This window comes from Ursus americanus, chromosome 4, assembly GCF_024610735.1.
Source record: "Ursus americanus isolate L20-20 chromosome 4, mUrsAme1.1.p, whole genome shotgun sequence".
NCBI lineage: Eukaryota > Metazoa > Chordata > Mammalia > Carnivora > Ursidae > Ursus > Ursus americanus.
In genome coordinates, this window is record NC_142130.1 from 84,602,092 (window position 1) to 84,623,837 (window position 21,746).

General features: G+C 40.8%; 1 protein-coding gene across 2 annotated transcripts in view; it reads left to right on the plus strand.

The window, feature by feature from the left end:
• The first annotated feature begins 2,580 nt into the window (after nt 1-2,580).
• The window catches only part of BACH1 (BTB domain and CNC homolog 1), a 42,952-nt gene continuing 23,786 nt past the window's right edge, over nt 2,581-21,746 (plus strand). For both annotated transcript variants that reach the window (XM_045785497.2, XM_087861758.1), the window contains exon 1: nt 2,581-2,734. The gene's annotated coding sequence lies outside the window, so the exon portion shown is untranslated. The remainder of the gene's footprint in view (nt 2,735-21,746) is intronic.

A 21,746-nucleotide genomic window follows, 5' to 3' on the forward strand; every position in this document is an offset into this window, starting at 1 on the left:
AGGGGCAAGGGAGGTATGGTTTCAGTCACAATCCCTTTGGAGGGAAGAGTGTCAACTGGCAGTTTTTCAAGTTGGTGAGACTGATGTTTCTTTATCTTGGTAACCACCCAGAGTTAAAAGCCTATTTTTTGACCTCCCAAATTTTGTTGATTGGATAGCACATGAATTTTTACAGACCATAGGAGCTAAAGCAACAGAAATGGAGTGAATGAAGTTCTCTGGAATTAGCTTCTAAAAACAATCATATGACTTAGAGACCTCTACATACTCCCTTCAGCCCATGGAATAAAGGCCAGACTCTAGGCACAGTGTATGAGGCCCATTCTGACTTGGTTGTAATTCGTTCTCTAATTTTTACCCTGTCCCTACTACACACCATAAGCTCTAACTCAGTACTTCTCAAGTGTGGTTTGACACAGGTTGACACCACCTGTGTCACGATTAAAAATGCAGATCCTTGGGTACTACTGAGACCTATGAAACCAGAATCTTTGGGGCAGGACCCAGGACTTTGTATTTTAACAAGCACCCCAGCGATTCTTTTTTTTTTTTTTTTAAAGATTTTATTTATTTATTTGACAGAGATAGAGACAGCCAGCGAGAGAGGGAACACAAGCAGGGGGAGTGGGAGAGGAAGAAGCAGACTCACAGCGGAGGAGCCTGATGTGGGGCTCGATCCCATAACGCCGGGATCACGCCCTGAGCCGAAGGCCGACGCTTTAACCGCTGTGCCACCCAGGCGCCCCACCCCAGCGATTCTCACACTAAAACTGGAGAGTCATTCCTAGCTGTCTTGGTCTCCTCAACACATTTGTAAGACATTTCAAATAATGAAGCATATCAGAGGTCGTGCTAGAAAATATCATCCCCATCACCTAGACTAAAGAAGGAAGAGTTCCTCCCACAGGGGAGGATCTGTTCTTCATCTAGAAGAAATTGTAAAAGCATGAGAGGAAAGAAGAATATAATTTCACTGGCTTAGGGTGAAAGGAGAGTGAGGCCTTAAAAACTCTCATGTGGAAGAACCCAAATCCTTTCATGGTCTGTGTTCTTTCCTCATTTCTCAGCGTATATTTGTACCCTACTATAACTCTGGCAGTGTGGAATTCCATCTGCCTCCTACCTATGGACTAAGAGCATGTTGCATACTGCAGAGCCCCATTCTTCCCAGTTAAGACCCAATGCAATGTCGCCTCCTGCTCTGATTTGAAGTCATAGTGAATCACTTCACTCCTTGCACTTGTCACTTTCTCATGTATTCTGGATGTAACTCAACTGTCCCTAACCTGTAAGTACAAACACAGTCATGTTAGTGATAATACCTGACTTTATTATCTTGGTAACCTTTTTTGCACTGGAAGCTCCAGGGCTGTCTTCCTGTGTTCAAGAATGAGTCCACACACCACGGTGCTGCGGCTGTTCAGCCACCAATTTCTCTCCATCTCCTTTCTCTCTCCACTTGAACTCACAGCCAACAGCAAAATCCCTTCGCACAGACTATCCGAACTACAATCAGGTTGGCTGGCACAGTCTCAGTTCTCTCTAGATTGATAAGCTTGGGCTTTGCTGCGTGTGTATCTTTTCGCAGAGACAGTGCTTTGCACTCCAGAGGTGCTAAATGGCTTGGGAACATAATTTTAAAACTGACAATTGGATAAACACCAGAATAAGCATCAGAGGAGGAAAGCCCCACCAGGGCTCGAGCTGAGCCGGCTGACGCCACTGGTCTCTGAACCTGGCTCCAAGTTTCCTGGCAGCCACAGCCTAAAGGGGAACACCTGTTAGCCGGACGCCCTTATATTCTTTGTCAGACAGAAGAAGTAGGGCTGCCAGATGCTTTCCACAAAATCCTGGATGCACTCGATACATCCTACCAGCAAGCTCAAATACCACCTTGCGAACCCGGGCGCCCAGCCGCCCTTAAGGGATGGCAAAGGAGGGGTCTGGGGAGGGACCTCCTGTTGTCCGCGGGACTCTGGGCTCTGGGCAGTTTCGCTCAATTCCGAGCGTCCTGGCAACACTTGGGGCCAGGAGGCCGTCAGCCTTTTCCTTTCTGTCCACACTTGGGAAGGAGGAGGAGGTGGTCCTCGGTGGCCTTTCCGTTCAGGCGGCCGGCTGTGCTCGCAAAGCGGAGCCATGCGCGGACCCCGCCGCCGCCGCCTCCCGGAGCTCTGCTCCGCGCCCGCGCGGTCCCTGCCCACGACCTCTCCCGTGGACCTCGGGCGGGTGCAGCCCCTGCAGCCGCTACAGCCACCGGGATCCCGGCCGGCCCCAGCCAGCCAACAGAGGCCTTGAGTGTGGGCGGGGTCTCCGGTGTGGGCGGGGCCTAGAGATGCGGTGTGGGCGGGGCGGGGCCTCGCGGGGCGGGCCCATGGGGCGGGGCCTCCGGCGGGCGGGGTTTCAGCGCCGGGGGGTGGTGGCGGCCTCGCCGGCGGCCGAGGGGAGGGGAGGGGAAGGGAGGGGAGGGGAAGGGAGGGGAGGGGAGGGGAAGGGAGGGGAGGGGAGGGGAGGGGAGGGGAGGGGAAGGGAGGGGAGGGGAGGGGAAGGGAGGGGAGGGGAGGGGAGAGGAGAGGAGGGAGGGGACGGGAAGGGAGGGGAGGGGAGGAGAGGGGAGGGCCAGGGAGAGAAGGGGGCGGCCGGCCGCCGGGAGGGAGTGAGTCACCTGACCGCTGCCCGCGCCGCCCGCGGGGCTCGCTAGCTGCCGTCAGTCGGGCCGCGCGGCGCCTCGGCTCTGGTGAGTGGCTCGGCGTTCCTCGCGTCCTTCCCGGGAGGGTCCGCGCAGCGGCGCGCGGTCGGGGCTGCCTGCCTATGAGGGGCCGCCCGCGGGCAGGTCCGGGGAGGCGGGGATCCGGGGAGGGGGAGGCGGGCGGCGGCTTATCTGGGCGGGGGGCGGTGGCGGCCCCTCTTCCTGGAAGTGGCCTCGGCCGCCGGAAGGGGCGACTTGCCTGAGCCCCGTGCTGCTAGCGCGCGGCCAGCGCTGTTGTTTACCGGCTCGCGCTGCACTTTCCCCTCCGGGCGGGCGCGGTGGGCGCGGTGGGGCGGGGGGCGGGGAAGCGCCCGGGGCCGCGGGGCGCCCACTGCCCCCGCCTCCGCCTCTCGGTCGCCCGGGTCCGAGCCCGGCCCTCCTAGCCGCGGCCCGCCCGGACTGTGACACATCAGCACCGCCCGCGCGGCCGGCCGCGGCTCCGTATTGTCCTCCCGCCCCCTCCCACCACCCTCAGCAGCCGCAGCGTCCCGCGAGCTGCTTGTCTCCGGTCTGCCGGGCCAGGGTGTCTGCGGCGCGTGGAGTCACGTTAAGAATGGCCGAGGTCGTGGCTGGAGCAGAAATGCCACCTTGCGGGGCTGGGTTGAGCCAAGATTGGTTTGGAGGACCGGACATCCCGGAGCTTCCTTTGTTGGAGTTTTGCCCACACGTTGTAATTAAGACTCCCACAGTGTGGTGAGGGTGGGTGCTGATTACCGAGACACCAGCTTTGTGCTTGTCTAATGGAACACGAGTGCCATTGCTTTCTCCTTCTTGCGCGGCGGTTTTGTCACTGAGTAGCATTGTGCGGAATGCCTTTGTGCAGTGAGCCTTCTGCGTTAAACTTGGGCTGATGAAGGTATAGTGTAGTAGTAATTGTGAAAGGCGTGTGTGGGAAAAACAAGCTACTATGTGATGCTTGAAGGAACAAAGACTGTTTTGTAGGGATGCTTATCTATTTGGAGAACTGTATCAGTGTTGGGACTGTTACCCATGGTGGATGCCACTACTGCGGCTTTGTTCATATACTTTAACGCTCCTTATATCCGGAGGCTTTGCATTCTGAGCAGTCCAGAAAGATAAGGGGGGGGGGACACCGGACGTGTTGGTGACAGAGCACTTGAGCGCTTCACATGGTCAAGCAGAGAAATGGGAAGAGGTAGGCTGGCTTCTTCCTGGTCTTGGGTAGTGGTGCAAGGGCTGGGTTGGCTGGGTTGGGCTTGAAGGCACTTGCCACTTCTGTCTTTGGCTAAAGAAGTCCAGGGAGAAAAGGACTCTTGGTGAGTCAGCTTAGAGTGGGATGGCTTTGGTTTAGTGACTGCATTGCATAGTGTGTTATTGTTGTTTAACATGGCTGGGTCTAGTGGTTTACCATTGTTCAATATGTTGGTTGGATAACAAGGTAGGATGACTCCTTAAAAAAGTTGGGTTGCTGAGTCATTCACCCCAGCCTGAGAGGTAATTAAGAACAGCTGGTGCAGATACGCTCATCACATGCCTCCACCATAAAAGGCCAAGGAGCGCTCAAGAGGGGTTGCTTCAGAGGGCTGAAGGGGACCCAGCCCGGTTGTCTGTTTTGATACAGGTAATGAGTGGGTGAAGTGCAAGAGAAGCCTTAGGAAGTGGCCAAGTGGTGCTGAGGTTGTGTTTAAACGCGGAGCGGCCTCATGACCTACTGCCTGAGAATAAATTTGTGCTGGAGAGAGCTAAACCTGAGGAAGAAATTTACAACTAGGAGTAACCTAATAACAGGATTGTTATAAAAATATTTACTACCTTTACTGTACTTAGCTTTTTGTTTCCCTCTTGTGGTTTCATTGTTATGTGGTTTATACATTTCAAAAAGTGAACTTAATTTGTTCTTCATAAAAACTTCTTTATGAGCACACAGGAGACTTCCTCTTGGTTTTCATGGCCCTTGGCTTTTCATGCATACAGTAGTCGTTTCTGGTGGCAGAGACAATGGTAAGGAGAATATGAGTGGAATTGGCAGGTTGCATTGCGTCAAGTCTAGAAAGAGCTGTCTAATGAAAGGTAAACCATCTGTATATATATACACGTTTCATTCTCTTCGTTATGGTGCTAGAGTGTATTTACTTCTTAGATCATTACATCTTGCTTTAAAAATGACCCAAGCTCAGGAGCCAGCCCCCATTGTTAACAAAGTTTAGGAATGGAAAATGTGGAAGTGGGGAGGCGGAGACTGGCCCTACCTGTGGTCAAAGAATGACTAATTCTTATTGATGGTAATTCACTTAAAACATTTTATAAATGGAAAAATGGTTAATTTTGTTGCTCTAAGTTTAGGACTATAGGAGATTAGAAATCATGAATTTTTTATAGGTATTAGCATCTCTAAAGTGGAGTGCCAGATGATTCATTTGGAAAAAAATATTAAAACTTTGATTTTTAAAATTTTAATTTTATGTAAAATAAGAAAGCTTCAAGATACAGATGAACAGTAGTACATACATGTTATATAATGTGGGTACCTGCTTCTCTTTTTCTCTTGGGGAACATAAAGAATTTGTTAACCACAGCCAATAACATTCTTTCAGTAACTGGAGTATTTTTTTAAACTTCTGATTTCCTCTTAAGAGCTAGCATTCTTTCAAAATGTTCTTAATATTAATTTAATTTTTATTGCATATATAGTTCTATTCTTTTTATGCTGCACTTTAAAGATTCAAAGCTTGAATGTAAATTTATTACATTGTTGATATCAGGAATGGAAATAAAAAAATGCATAGTTGCTCTTTACATATGATACCATGTATTTTGAATTTGGAGACAAGCCAGGTGTTTGGTTTGCTTAATATATATATGATCTGAAATGTAGTAATATGGAAAAGGGTGCAGTGGAAGCACCTGAAGATAATTTATACATTGGAGTATGACTTGTATATAACAAATTCTTTTAAAAGTTATTTTGTTCTGTTACTCCTTGAAGTCACTTTTTGGGGGGCCAAGTTTACATCTGCTTTAGTAAGGATTAATAAGACTACATATTCAGCAAATCACTTGGGAAGTGAAATTTCCCCCCTTAGGAGAATGTGTGTATTTAGAAACTCAGCTTCTAAGTTTGCTAAGATTGTGAGAAATGATGTTTAGAATAATGATTTGCAAAGTTCTTTAAAATAGTTGTCAGAAATTCTCTTCACAGTATAGATCTCTCCAAGACTTACGTTTTAGGAATCAACTTCTTTCAATTTTCTGACTAGTGTTCTGTTAATGGGAACATTGCTTTAACCTGAAAACTCACATTTCCTTAGGGTTCTGTTAAATGGAGGGTGTATTTTATGTGGTGGAATAGATGACTTATGAAACTTCAGATTTAAAAAAATATGCCCAATAATCTACCAAAGCCCAAGGTCTGGGTAAAATGAGCATTCTTTGCCAGAATCCAGGCCTCTTGAAGAGAGTAAACATTTCAGAACTGCAGATAAAATAATAGACTTACACCACCATGAAACCTGGACTTCTGGCTTACTCTGTGGATAGCATTAACAACTGAAGTTGTAGGTTTGGTCACTGTACAGCTAATAGAGAGGCAGTCAGCAAAGTGGTTCAAGTGGGAGATCTGGAGCCAGACTGCCTCTGGTCAGGTTCTGGCTCTATTACTTACCGGCTTTAAAAGCCTTGGGCAAGTTGCTTCACCTAGTTGTGCCTCCTTTTCTCATCTGCAAAATAGGGATGATGATGATAGAATGTATGTCCTAGAGACTGTTTGGACATTAAGTGCATTAATACGTGTTAAGTGTTGGCTCTGTCTTAAACATTAATACATTTTCGGTGTTACTGTCTGTTCACAATCAAGGAAGTGCTCAGTTACACAGCCATATTTTGCAGCCTCTTTGAACTGAATTACAACCATTGATCACAAGGAAGACTGAAGAGAGCATGCGGATGCACAACACGTTGCTGCTACTGGAAAAACAGCTCCAGTGAACATTCTGATGTTAAGTCAGTAGCAGCAACTCAAACACCCAACTTCTGAGGGCAATGAACACAGGATATGGCTTTTTACTAAAAGGGTCTAACCATCTCATCAAAAGCCCAGAGATGGTCATCACTGGTTAATTGGAATTGGCTTTTGAAGAAATAAAAACACTTTCCATTCTGCATCTAGTCAGTTCTGTATGTAATATTTGAGGACTCTGGTCTGGCAGGTTTAGTAACCTGTTCACTTCTGCCTTGCTTATTATTATCAGGGCAGACTCATTTCTTAGCTCTCACTCCCAAGCAGTTTTTGGGGAACATTTGGAGTGTAAATATACCTGCCAATTACTTCTAAGTATTGTATTTTCTTTAAATGACATGCCTACGCCAAGATAGAAAAATTAGCCATAATAAACAGTGGATATGTTTATCGTGTGGCTTCTTGCACCTGTAGGTCATTCAGAATGGTTGTGTCAAACGTTCTGACCATCCTGTAGGCTAGAGTGTGAGTTTCTTTTAATTTATTTATGTGTATATATATATATATATATGTATGTATATAATCTCGACACCCAATGTGGGGCTCGAACTCAGAACATGAAATCAAGAGTCACATGTTCTTCCAACTGAGCCAGCCAAGATCCCCAGAGTATGAGTTTCTTGATGATGAAGATACATATCTTCTGTTTTATCTCCCATGGAACATCGAATGGCCTTGGCTGTGTTAGTTCTGCAAACTTTTGGTTGCTGGACTGGTGGTATGGTATGGTATGGCTTCATTTTAGTTCTGTGGTTTTCAAACTTGGGAATTTTTGAAAAAATGAAGGAGTGAACATATTATGTGCTGTACCTCTTAAGTTATGTTAAAAGTGTAAGTTGAAACTTTTGATCATTTAAAATTCTGCTTTCTGTTTTCATTATTGATATGAGTATTGAGGAAAAGCTGGATTTAAGTCTTTCTTTTAGTTTATCTCCTGAGATAGAAAGAAAATTTGTCTTGTGTCTTCTTTTCACCTGTAATTGACTTAGAATTGAATTGTGCAAAATGTAATTTGGATTGTCCAGATGTTAGACCTCTTATGTATCTAATACTTGCCCTTCATATCCTCACTCCTCTACAACAGATCTTTTGTTGTATTTAGGATCAGGGATAGTTTAGAGATTATTAATAGGGTAATAAAAATTGCCCCAAAGCAAACATAAGGAAGAAATTGGAGTTGCCAGGATCTTGGTTGTTAATGACTGTTGTAGGAGCACAGTGGGAATGCTGTGAAGTTGGCGGGCTGCTGGTTCCTTTCTCAGTACTGGCACGATTTAGAAAATGTTACCTTAATGCAGTTGAACCTGTGTGTAAATCATGTTCTTTTAAAAATAAATTTAAATAATTTTCTTAATGCCTTAAGAGACTCATTCAAAAGAATATTTTTGTAATAAAGTTATTATTCCCAGCTTCTATCTGATAAAGTTATTTCCACTTTTTTTTGTTATTTCTTAGATTGTATCAGAGTCATAGTGGACAGTTATACTCCATTTCCCCATCCCCCATTAAAGTGGAATTACACTAAACAGTGCTTTATATAGTGGAGTCATTTTTCAATTTCTTTGTAGCCTGGATGTTGACAATATCCTACCTGCATGGTAATAGACTAAATAGTGTGGTGAGGGAAATGTTTTGCCCCTCTCTCCTGCCTTTTTTGTCCATTGATCTTTTTACTGGTCTGTCTCTGGGATTCTAAGGCGGAAGTGTTTTGGCCTAAGAGGTGACCTGTTAGGGTCCTGTTGAAGAAATGGGGATATGCACCCACTCAGCTTCCTGTTTACTCATATCCCTAATGCCTTATTCCTCCTTTAAAGAATGCCAGCATCTTTTGGAAGTCAGCTAAATCAGTGAAGGAAATTATCCATCAGAGAGTTTGTTATAAAATACGTCTATAAAAGATTTATTAGTCTTTGAATAAATTTATGAGGTTATAATTATTACGTTGTCATTTTGGAGTAAGTGGTTTTCGGTAAGATCAGTAATGTCATTAGTGTGTATTTTGCACTTAAATATTATTTTTCAAAAATGTAAAGTGGTTATCAAATCTTGGCCCAAGATACTTTTCATTTTCAATGAACCTAATGTTTCCTTATTTACTCTATTTTTCTGAGGAGTATTCCCAGCATGGCTCAGGGTTCTCCTACAGATAGGATTTATCACTTAATTAGAAGGAAAAGAAAAATATCCATTGACTTTTTAAATCATTTTTTCCACATTAGTAAAAGGCTTTTGAAGTAGGAAAGCATTTTACCCAGCCGCATAGGGTTACATGCTTTCATTCCCAGCCTTTATCCAGAGAAATCAAAGGAAATGATAGATAGGGAGGAGTCTGTAGCTACTATAACTTGGCCTATTTAATGGTCTCTTTGTGTTAAAGGACTGTCACAAGTCCTGTTCGAATTCTAGATATACTTTCTTCGGGTTTTTTAAAAAATGTGGTTTGCCTCTCCTAGCATGTCTGTTGTCATTGGCCTGGTTTGTTGTCTCTTCCAGACCCCAGGAGGGCTGGGACACCTTTTGCTGTCTGGAGCAGGTTGGTGGCAGGGCACACCAGTGGCAGAGGAACTCAGAGACGAGGTTCTCTGCCTTTGCTTCTCAGGCCCTTGCCCTGTCCCTACACTGAGTTAACTTTGAGTAGCTGTCTTATCTCTGGAGAGTGAAGAATAATTGTGTTTTTAAGTTTCAAGGCACTTTGGTCTCTTACCCTCCTGTGCATGCCGCTCCTCTCCCCAAACTTAATCACAAAACATAATCAGCTTTTGTGTGTATAGATAGTAGGGTTGGTAAATTCATTTCAGCATTTGTGGTATGCCTTTGTGTTAGGTATTGGGATTACATTTGATTTATGAAACAAATATTTATGCCTTTGTATGCCAGGAACTTCTGTAGATATTGGCAGTATAGAACTTTTTTACAAGTTACTGTCTAATAGACAAGGCATTACTATAGCATGTGTTACTTGCTGTAATAGCGACATGTAAAATGTGCCTGGGAACCATAGAGTGTGAGAAACTTAAGTTGTAAGAAATCAGGAAAGGCTTAGGAATGTCAATGATGAATGCATAGTTGAGTAGAGGAAACAGCTTGTTTTGACATCTCTTTTGAGAAGCTTGGCATTGAAGAAGAGTAGAGAAGAGGAATTTTAGTAGGGGGAAGTTGGGTCAGGAGGGGTATGTATTTGTGTATGTATGTATTTTAAAAAAATGTCAGTGGGAAAAGGTTGAAGATGCAGGATGTGTCTGTCTTTTGTTCTTGGCTAGTTCCTTTTATGTTTGCAAGATGACTGCTACAAGTTCAGGTGTCATAAGTCAGTGACTAAGTTCCTTGGGAGAGGACTCTTCCTTTCTTTCTTTCTTTCTTTCTTTCTTTCTTTCTTTCTTTCTTTCTTTCTTTCTTTTTTTTTTTTTTTTTCTGGGATGTCTCTTAAGTAAAACATTTCCCAAAAGCCTCATAATAGATGCCATCCTGACCCTCTCCTCTCTGTTCATGGGCCAACATTTTATATAAGCCCAAACCTAAATGAGTCAATATCAAGGGAAATGAGACCTTGTGATTAGCTTAACTTGGTCGTCGGTCGTCATTCATTCATCTTAGTTGGAACTGGGATCTGCTTCCCCAGAAACTCATGGCCTCAGGTAGAGAGTAGATTTGTGAACACAATCAGGGTTTGGTTAGAAAATGGGGTGATGGGGGCGCCTGGGTGGCGCAGTCATTAAGCATCTGCCTTCGGCTCAGGGCGTGATCCCGGCGTTCCGGGATCGAGCCCCACATCAGGCTCCTCTGCTGGGAGCCTGCTTCTTCCTCTCCCACTCCCCCTGCTTGTGTTCTCTCTCACTGGCTGTCTGTCTCTGTCAAATAAATAAATAAAATCTTAAAAAAAAAAAAGAAAATGGGGTGATGAATATGTTGGGTGATTGGCAGTATCATCCTTGTCTACTACTTAAACCATCACTACACATAGACACGAACTTCTGAGTAGAAAAAGAAAACGTGGTTGTCTTTGGATTTGGAATTTTCAGTGACTTCCCCCCCCTTATCTTATTATATTTCCTACCATGATCAAGTCTTAACCTTTACAGTCAGATTAAATAAACGTTTTATTTAAAAATATTTAAAAATTGAAAATAAAATGCCCATTTTATGAAAAAAAAAAAAAACACCAAAAACCCCCCAGACCTATGGAAGGAATATATTTCTTTCAGTACTCTAAACAGTTCCAAAGTTCTCTGTCATTTCTTAATATTTTCAGGGAAAGGTGAATATGTAATTATATTTTGTAGCTTCTGATTGTGTCTATACCAACAGAATTCCTCTCTCTCTTAAACTGCAGGGCATCTGTGATATCTCTGGCTCTCCTGAGTGGTGAGACTAGCTTGGTTGAATAGAATGTTTGATTCAATAGAATGCCCACTTGGATGGGCAGGATTCTTTGGAACCCAAACTCTTTTTTTTTTTTTTTTTAAGATTTTATTTATTTATTTGACAGAGATAGAGACAGCCAGCGAGAGAGGAAACACAAGCAGGGGGAGTGGGAGAGGAAGAAGCAGGCTCACAGCAGAGGAGCCTGATGTGGGGCTCGATCCCACAACACCGGGATCACGCCCTGAGCCGAAGGCAGACGCCCAACCGCTGTGCCACCCAGGCGCCCCGGAACCCAAACTCTTAAATTACAGATACACACAGGAGCATCTTGCTGTCTCTACACACACATTCCCTGAGTAGGACGGAAAGTGGTCCTCTGGTCAGTTTACTTGTTGTTCTTTTTGGATTTCAAGCATAAGGCCACTTTAAGTTTATATAGCGTTCTTCTAGCACTCCCAAATGCTTTCGAGCACTTTGATAATGCTAAAGGATTTTTATTCTTGTCATTCTTTTTCCTCCTTTTCAGTCCCAGAATTTGGTGCTACGTATGCTATGTGAAAGGCAAATAAATAAGTACCTAAACAGTGTTGTAAATTCACCAAGTAGAAATTAATTGCTAATAGTTTTTCCTATTTAATAATAACTGAGAAGCTGTGATATAGATGGTTAGGGTAGGGTTTTGTAATGGTATTAAGTTTTTGGATAGAATTTAGAAAGACTGTATTGCCAAAATCATTGTCCCAGGTAAAAAGCACTAGTATTTATCTACTTAGTGTTCCTTAAATAATATTTGCACTGAGAAATATTTCAGCTTGCTTTTTTGTTAAATAGGCCTCATATTTACTTATTTGACAAAGTCTTATAATTATTATATTTGGGAAAGTGGCTATGAGTTCTTAGGTGGAAAGTCTACAGCTTGGATATCCATATTTAGAAATGGTAATTTTGACTTCCAAGTTAGCTTAATAAAATAACAAGAGAGAGATTTAAACATTTTAGTTTCAGCTATGTATATTGAGATACTATAGCACTGTGGTGGCTGTTAGGGATTAGTGGGTCAGGTTATTTTTAAATAATGCATTTCAATTTCATACCCCTACTTAATTTAAAAAATTTCAGATCTGTGATTCATGCAGTATTCTAATTGCTCCCCTATAACGATTGCCTTATTTAGTTAAAATTGTTAGTTAACTTTTTAAATCCTCTTTTTTTTTTTTTTTAACTCAAACTTATTATGAGTTGGAGCAAGATGATGTTTAAGGAGGGGTTGGGAATTTGAAGGCACTTTTTGGGTTGTTTGTGCCCCCCCCACCCCCCCGCCGCCTCTGTTACTTTGCATACTGTATGTGTTTAACTCTTAGACCTACAGAATCATTCTGACCTTGATCTAGTTTTAGGACTTTCACTTCCTCTAGGCAATCAGAAGTAAATAATTTGGATCATGGTTATACTTTTTCCAGTTTGAAAACCAAATGACATATGAAGAATTCATAGTATTTCATTTGAATGTAGGACATGAACACTTACTATTCTGTTGAAAGTAACTTTTAGTGAAATATCTGGTAGCATTCTGTCCTTGAATTTTCCATATATAGTTGGATATAACTACAGACTTTGACTTTAGTTCAGCATAGTTTAATGTTAGATTCCTTTGAATGATATATGAGATTGTTTATGTAATCCAAGAAGTGTTAAACAAAAATTAATTAACCAATATTGAGTAATAAAGTGAAATTTGTTATTCCTTGAATGCCTTCTTACTCTAACACTGGTCTCATCACACACACAATACTTGAGGCATTTCCCTCTATTCCTTATTCTTCCATCCCTTTTCACTTTCACCCCTCCCAAGAAAACCTGCACACATGTGCCACTTAGGTCATACAAGTGAATTGAAATGTACTATTTGGATTTGGGGGCAGAAGACCTCTCCAACCTTTAAGTTACTGACCCCCTCAGGGTTTCAGTTTCTGCATCCGTAACAAAGGTGGAGAAGTGGGTCATACTGGATAAATATATTCTTTTAATTAGAAATGCTTTAGTTCTGTGCAGCTAGCAATTATCTTGAGCAAACTTTCCAGTTTCAATGTTTTCTTTTTACCTTGTTGAGATCTTAGGTTTACTACATTTTTATTCTTCAAGATTTAGGAATCTCTACATTTTGTAACTTAATTCTTGCGTTTGTAGAACCTTTTAAAAGACAGTTTTCTATTGGTCACTTGAATAATGATGGCAGTAATAATGATAAAATATGAATGATCTTGTGCCAAACACTGTGCTGTTAAATGCACCAAACCATTCGATCCTTAGGGTAAGTGTTGTTGTTTTTCTTACGGGAAACCTGAAGCATGAAGTCATGTAGCTCACAGAAGATCACATACCTGGTAATACTGGCAGAGCTCTCATTGTTTTCTAGTACTGCTGTTCTTTCCAATATTGTTCTGCTGGTAGTGTTAAAATAACCTAAGCTGGCTTTTCTTTTGCATTTCATAATTCTGTATGTTTGTTTAGCTCTTTATCCCTTTTAAAGGCCTTCGTGAGACAAAATAGGTCAGGAGCTACCTACCGAAGTCTCATGGATGCACATTTGCCCATGTTTAAACAGTTAGACTTGACTTGATGGGTCCTTCCCCCTTATTTTCCTGTAACAGAGTTCTCTTTTTCCACATTAAATCATCCTTTATTTTAGAGTCCTATACAGTTTCCTTTATTCTTTTGTGATTACTGTGAAGATATCAGTGGAGGCTACTATGTTGTAGAGTTGCCCATGAATTTCACACGTAGTGACAAACCAGTGATGACTGGAGGAAATATCCATTATAAAGGAGGAAAAAGTATTTGGCATTCTTTGGAATTGACTCTTTGGGAGCCTTCAAGACAATTGAAATAAATGTCAACTGCATTTTTAATGAAAGCACATTGTTTATAGTTGTTGTCTATTTTTTTAGTTTAAATTCAATTAGCCAATGTATAGTACACCATTAGTTTTTGATATAATGTTCCAGTGGTATTATGTATAACACCCCGTGCTCATCACATCACGTGCCCTCCTTACTGCCCGTCACGGGGTTACCCGATCCCCCCACCCACCTCCCTTTCCGCAACCCTCAGTTTGTTTCCTAGAGTTAAAAGTCTCTCATGGTTTTTCTCCCTCTCTTATTTCTCCCTCTTCAGTTTTCCCTTCCTTCCCTATTGTCCTGTGCACTATTCCTTATGTTCCACATATGAGTGAAACCATATGATAACTGTCTTTTCTCTGATTGACTTATTTCACTTAGCATAATACCCTCCAGTTCCATCCATGTCGATGTAAATGGTAGATATTCATCTTTTCTTTTCTTTCTTTTTTCTTTTTTTTTAAAGATTTTATTTATTTATTTGACAGAGAGAGAGACAGCCAGTGAGAGAGGGAACACAGGCAGGGGGAGCAGGAGAGGAAGAAGCAGGCTCCCAGTGGATGAGCCTTACGTGGGGCTCGATCCCAGGACTCTGGGATCATGCCCTGAGCCAAAGGCAGACGCTTAACGACTGAGCCACCCAGGCGCCCCGATATTCATCTTTTCTGATGGCTGAGTAATATTCCATTGTATGTGTGAACCACATCTTCTTTATCCATTTGTTTTTCTGATTATAAAGTAACATGTATTTATAGTTAAGAATTTGAATGCAGAAACAAAATTACCTGGGATGTAACCATTGTTAATATTTTGACATACATCCTACCTAGAGGTGGGGGAACCAAGGTTTCCTCTGGACGTGTTAAATGTGAGATGCCTGTTAGATATACAAGTAGTAATTTGAGTATGCAGTTGGGTACATGAGTATGAAGTTCAAGAGAGTTGTTGAGCTTAGACCAAATATAATTATGAGAGCATACAGTAAGTCCATGAGTGATCCTATCCTTGCTTTGCGTCTGAATGAGTTCACCTAGGAAATATGTGCAAAGAAGAGGAGAGATCTGAGGACGAAGCCTGGGCTCTCCAGCGTTTAGAGATTTGGAAGAGCAGGATAATCCATCAAAATTGACAAGTGGCTGCCAGCAAGGTGGGAAATCAGGATTGTGGTATCCTGGAAGCCAAGTGAAAAAAGGATTTCAGGGAGAGAATGATCAGCCTGTTGAATGTTGCTGACATATCATGTAAGAAGACTGAAAATTTGCCATTTAGCAGTGGTTTCCATGGAATGGAGGGGGAAAAGCCTGGTTTTAGTGGGCTCAAGTGAAATTGGGAATAGAGGGAAGTGAAAATAGTGTGGATGTAAGTGGCTCCTTTGGGGAGTTCTACTATGAAGGGGAGCGGAGAATTTTATTGAAATGGAAGGGTATTGGGAGAAGAGCCATTATGGTATGTTTTGTGTGATAATGGAAATGCTGTGTATTCATTTTTTTTTTTCTTGATGAGACTTTGCAAAAATCTGTCAGTTTTACTGGTCTTCTCAAAGCATTGGCCCATGGTTTCATTTATCAATTCTACCAAAAGCAAATGCAAAATTTTATTATGTGAGTAGTTTTCTTGGTGGAAATAAAATAAATTTCATCAGATTTTTAAGGCTGTAGTGGTTTGGCAGTTCAACAGTTCATTTCTTTAGAAGATACCCTCAATTTTTTAAAGAATCTATTTCAGTTGGTATCGCTGTCAGTATAAAATATTAAACCATATGTATAACATTGTTCCCAAATAAGAAATCTTACTATATTTCTTTACCCTCCCATCCCCTAGTTTTGTCAAAATAATGTAAAATGTTAGTTAAAGGTTGATTTTCCTTTTTTTTTTTTTTTTTAAAGATTTTATTTATTTATTTGACAGAGACAGCCAGCGAGAGAGGGAACATAAGCAGGGGCAGTGGGAGAGGAAGAAGCAGGCTTCCAGTGGAGGAGCCTGACGTGGGGCTCGATCCCATAACGCTGGGATCACGCCCTGAGCCAAAGGCAGACGCTTAACGACTGCGCTACCCAGGCGCCCCTGATTTTCCTTTTTATCAAATTTCTTTTCTATTTGGAAAATCTTCAAAAAATTTAAGGCTCACAACCAAGTTATCAACTATTTAGACTTAACTGAGTTTTAATATTTTTGTTTACTATTTAAATATCTTTTAAGTTTATGTTCTTAGTCAAAGTGATACATATTTTTGGTTTAAAAAATACAGAAAGAGGGGTACCTGGGTGGCTCAGATGGTTAAGCGTCTGCCCTCGGCTCAGGTCAAGCCCCACATCGGGCTCCCCGCTCGGCGGGGAGCCTGCTTCTCCCTCTCCCTCTGCTTCTCCCTCTCCCTCTGCTGTTCCCCCTGCTTGTGCTCTCTCACTCTCTCTGTCAAATAAATAAATAAAATCTTAAAAAAAATACAGATTTATCATGAAGCAACCCCATCTGTTGTACCCCACCCCACCCCTAACTAATTCTGCTTCATAGATAATATTCATCTTTACCCATTTCTGCTATTTAATTTTTTTAGATAGTTACCTGTGTATCTCTAAGATGTTTAGACCTCATTTTACTTATGAACCTAAGACATTATCTGTTGACTTCCTTTTACTATGGATATTGATTTTGCAGCTTCCACCATCATCCCACCTGTATTTATAATCTGTTATTTCATTTCTGTTCTTGGTCACCTCTACAACCCCAAAATTTGTTTTATTTTTTAATTTGGTCTCACTAATCTAAGGAAGTACCTTTTTTTTTTTGAAGTATCTTTTGACTCAACATTATAAGTCATATAGAAATACTAGTTTTCCTTTCAGTTCTCTCTGATTCCATCCCCCAGCCTGTTCATTTTACTTTCATTTTGTCAAGATTAATGTCTATATCACATTTTATAACTGTAATTAAGTCTTCCTTATTTGTCTGTTCTGCAAGTTGAAAACCAATGAACAGTATCCATATTACTACACCTGTGTCAGTGTTGGGCCCTGGAAAGCTAAGTAGTGTGCTGTTACACTTCTTTAGAGTTTCAGTGTTGCCTTATGCCACTTAAGAAACCTTTCTAGCATCAGATTCAAATAATAGCTAACAATTATTGAGCACTCATTATGTGCCGGGCGCTGTTCTAAAAACATCATGTGTGTTATTTCATTTGATCCTCCCAACAGAAAGTAATATTCTTGTCTCTACCAAAAAATAAAGGAAATGTCAGAGAGATGTAAAGTACCTTGATCAGCTGGCAGGGTTTGTCATCAAGCTATAAAATGCTCTCCTGTGCTATCCACCCTAGTGATCTCTAGAGCAGATGGGCGCTCTGTTTGTGTGGTTCTGACAAGAGTCTTTCAGTCTTGGGTGTGCTCTCTGATAACCGCTCTATGTCCTCCTTATCTACAGTCCCTGATTATAGGATTCTAGGATGTCTTGGGTGAATACTTAGAAAGTGGTGTAGGAATGAAGGGTGCCCTTGGAGGAGGCTGAGTGAGTTTGGGACTTTCACTCTTTCAGGGAATTTTCAGTCTTTGCTTTTTTTTTTCCCTTTGAGTTTCTTAAATGAACCCTAAGTTAGCTGGGGTAGTAACTACTACACCTCCTTCTCTGTCCTTCAGCTGCTCATCTTAGAAAACCTATAATTAACATAATATTTAATGGTGAAATATCAAAAACTTACCTTATAAGGGAATAATGCAAGAATGCCGGCTCTCACCACTGTCACTATTCAGTCATTGCGATAAGGGAAGAGAAAGAAATAAGCGTAAAGATGAGAAAGAAGTAAAACTGTCTCTGTTTGCAGATGACATGATTATGTACATAGAGAATCCTAAGTAAGGAATCTGCGAAACAGCTAGAAGACCTAATAAGTGAATTAAGATTGCAGAATTCAAGGTTAATATTTAAAAAATTGATTTTATGTTTACATTGTACATTGTAGCAGCAGAAAACCAGAAAATGAAGTTCAACAAACAAATTCATTTATAGTAACTACAAAAAAACACATAAACTAGTTAGAGATAAATTTAACGAAAGATGTGCAAAACCTCTAAAAACACCAGAATAATGCCGAAAGAAGATCTAAGTAAATGGGGAAATTTGCCATGTTTGTGCATGAGAAGACTCAATTTAGATTTTGGTTCTTCCCAGATTGGTATATAGAGTCACTGCAATCCTAATAAAAATTCTACTGGCTTTTACAACTCAATAAGAAAACAGCCCAGTAAACATGAGCAGGAAAATTGAACAGATATTTCACAAAAGAAGGGATACAAATGGCCAATAAGCACATAAAAAGATGCTCAACATCAGTGACCATCAGGAGATGGAAATTAAAACCACAGTGAGACATACTGTACATTTATTAGGGTAGCTAAGATGAAAAAGACTGATAATACCAAGAATTGCTGAGAATGTGGAACAACTGGACTTGTTATACATTGCTGGTAGCAGTCCAAAATGATAGTTGCTTTGGAAAACTGTTCAGCAATTTCTGAAAAGTTAAACATAAACCTACTGTATCACTCAGCTCTTCTACCCCTATGTATTTATTTACCCAAGAGAAATGAAGTGTATGTCCATCTGGGTGTTCACAGAAGCTTTATTACAGTAATCCCAGACTGGAAGCAATGCAGTCGTGTCCATCTTTGTTAGAATAGTCCCTCAATAGTTAAATGGATACACCAATAGGGATATAGCTATATGATGAAATATTATTCAGCATTAGAGAAACGTCTGATGCATGCAGTACGATTGTCATTAAACTGAATGAAAGAAGCCTGAAGCCAGGGGACATAACGTGTGATTCCATTTATATAAAAATCATAGAAAATGCGTGCTAATCTATAGTGACATCAAGCAAATCATTGTTTACCTGTGGAGCTAAGGGAATAGGGAAGGAGAGACCTGAAAGGGGCATGTGGAATTTTAAGTGATGAAATTTCTGTATCTTTTTTTTTTTTTAATTTCTATATCTTGATCTTGGTGGTAGTTTCATGCACATGTGCAAGTGTCAAAACTCATTGAATTGTACACTTTACATAGTGCAGGTCTATGTAGATCATACATCAATGTTGATACAGAAAGTAGTGATGACAAGTGCATGGTAAAAAATATGTATTCAGTAAATTAGCTTTATTGGTGTGGGCCGGTTCTAGTTGCTGGTTCATATTTTCATAACATGATCTGAATCAGTTGAGATATAACAATCCTATTAAAGATCTAGCTGCCAAATATGTTAAGCAAATAAGAGACTTCTTTGTTTCCTAACAGTAAGAAGGTGTAATAGTGGAATCCGTTATTCTTGTTTTGGTTCTCGAGCTCGGGTTTCCTACGTTCCTTCTTTTTTTTCTTCCTTTATTTCCTTCTACGCTGTCTTAAACGTAGTACCCAGAATTATCAAAGTTGGATTTGTTGACATGAGAAGTAAAAAACCTTTTGTTTCTGACCTCTTAGTTGGTGAATTTGTAAATAAGGTCTTCAGACTTCTCTAACCATTCAGACTTCTCCCCTGTATGTTTAACTTTAGCTTTATCATTTCAGATATGGAATTAGACCAAGTAAATATAATAAAAGATCCATGATTACATGAATAATTTTTAATATGAGGAAGAGTAAGTGGAAAAAAGCCCAACTGTCCCTGTGTGGAAGCAGGGAATAAACCGTGAGCTGCAAAAATTGTAGTGATTTGCTCACCTTCTCCATTCCCCACATCTCATTTTAAAAAAGCCGTGGCATCTTTAGTCCCAAAGTTTAAACATAGATTTCCAGGTCATTTCCCCCATATGTCGTTGTAGAAGTCCTCTAAAAACTGTGTCCTTGTTTTTGGTGCTTCTGTAAGGTCTTCTACTTAATTCAAATTTTTGTTTTGTTTTCTATTTTCACTCAGCTTTTTTGATCTATACATTTATGTACCTCATCTAGTCATACTTAGGATTTTTTCATAAGAGGAAATGGATTTAGAAAATATGATTATCAGATGTGATGTTTAAACAAGTATGATATTTAAAATCTGCAAAAACTTAAAGAAAGTAGCAAGTCTTGGTCCCTGAGTTATTCTTCCTGGATTTTCCTAGCAGGTGATTTAGGTCTGCGAATATAGGGAAGAACGTAGACTTAAATTATTGTCTCTGATTTAAATTCCTACAGACTTTCTGATGTTAAGGTTCTTTCAGAATTGGGAACGGTAACAAGAAAAGCCCTCCTTTTTAAAAAGACACTTTCCTGTGGGCATGTCTACCTTATATTAAAAACAAACTTATTTTTGTATTTACTTATGCGTTTATATAAGTATATATAAAGGCCCCGAAAGGAAAGACAAAGAACTAAGCGTGTACACACGCAATATTGTTGGGTCTTTGCCATCTACTTGAACAGAAGATAAGGTGCGCCTAACTTCAGAAGAACGCTCAAACTCTGGGTATCTTGGGTAAATTGTAACAAAAACCAGCTTAGGGGAGCTCGAAGCTTAGGAGGGAGCCTAGAAGGGTGGTGTGCTAAGAGGAATTTTCCTGTCTTCAGAGCCATTGAAGACCCTGACCTGAAACTGAGTGAGGCAAAGGTAATTGACAGGGTGATGGAGTTGGTGGTGGGCAGAAGCAATAAGGAGGAAAAGGTAGAAATTCCAAATGGCCACTAGAGAGAAGGGGAAGGCAGTACTAAGGAATTCTCCCAGGCTGCAGATGGAGAGTATTGCTTTTATATCAAGGCCAGCTCAGTTGCCCATTTTGTCATATCAGATGTCCAACATATGCCCAACCACACACATAGACACGCGCACACACACACCCCCACCCACCCCCTTGGCTAACAGAACTATTTTGGAAATCATTGTTCTCATTAATCAAATATTACTGGTTAAATGAGAATTGACCAGGAAGTAGTTTTTGTTTGAAGACTTACTGTAAATAAATACCTTTAGGAATATTCACATTCATGTGTCAATTGATTATAATGATCATTGTCCTCTCCTTTGCCCCAAGACATGATTTTCATTTTGAACATCTGTAGGTTGTGTGCTTGAATGTAGGGACTGTCTTTTATTTGTGTTTCATGACACTAAATCTGTTGGGTAGCTCAGGTATACACATGTAGAAAGGACACTCGTCATGGTTCAGTGAAGATAAAGGATGTTTGGATGATAGTTTTTTTTCTTTTAAGTGATTCCTTGGTGTTAGATTATTTCGTATGCCCTTCTACATTGATAATTTAAAGAAAACAAGTCAAAGTTCTGTGAGACTTGAGGGAAACAAAATTGCAGCTCTTGTATGTGTGGAACTTTATCCTCAGACAGTTACTTTCAGAATTTTTGTTAGGAAGCATTGTACTTGGCCCATGATCAGATATTTTCCTTAGGCTTTTATAAGTTTTTTTTTAAAAGTAAATTATCCTTTAAGTTATGAAAATGTGATGAAGCCATAGCATCTTGTTTATTTTCTTTATCAGTTTGAAAGCAAAAACATCAGATGGTAACTATTAAAACTTAAATTGTATACATTGAGTAGAGAGCAGAAGTTATTTCCAAATCGAAGTACAGGAAGCTTTAAAATGCTTGTTCATCCTTTATCAGCATTACTGAATGAATCAGCAAGTTACGAAGGTCAGCAAACCTTTATTTTGAATTATAACAATAGCATATATTTCCAAGAATATAGAAAAATTCAGGTGTAACGTAGGAATCTAAATTTGGTGTTAGTAAACTAACAGAATTTTAAATCTGGAAGGTTCCTTGGGTGGTGGTGTATCTTACCTTTTA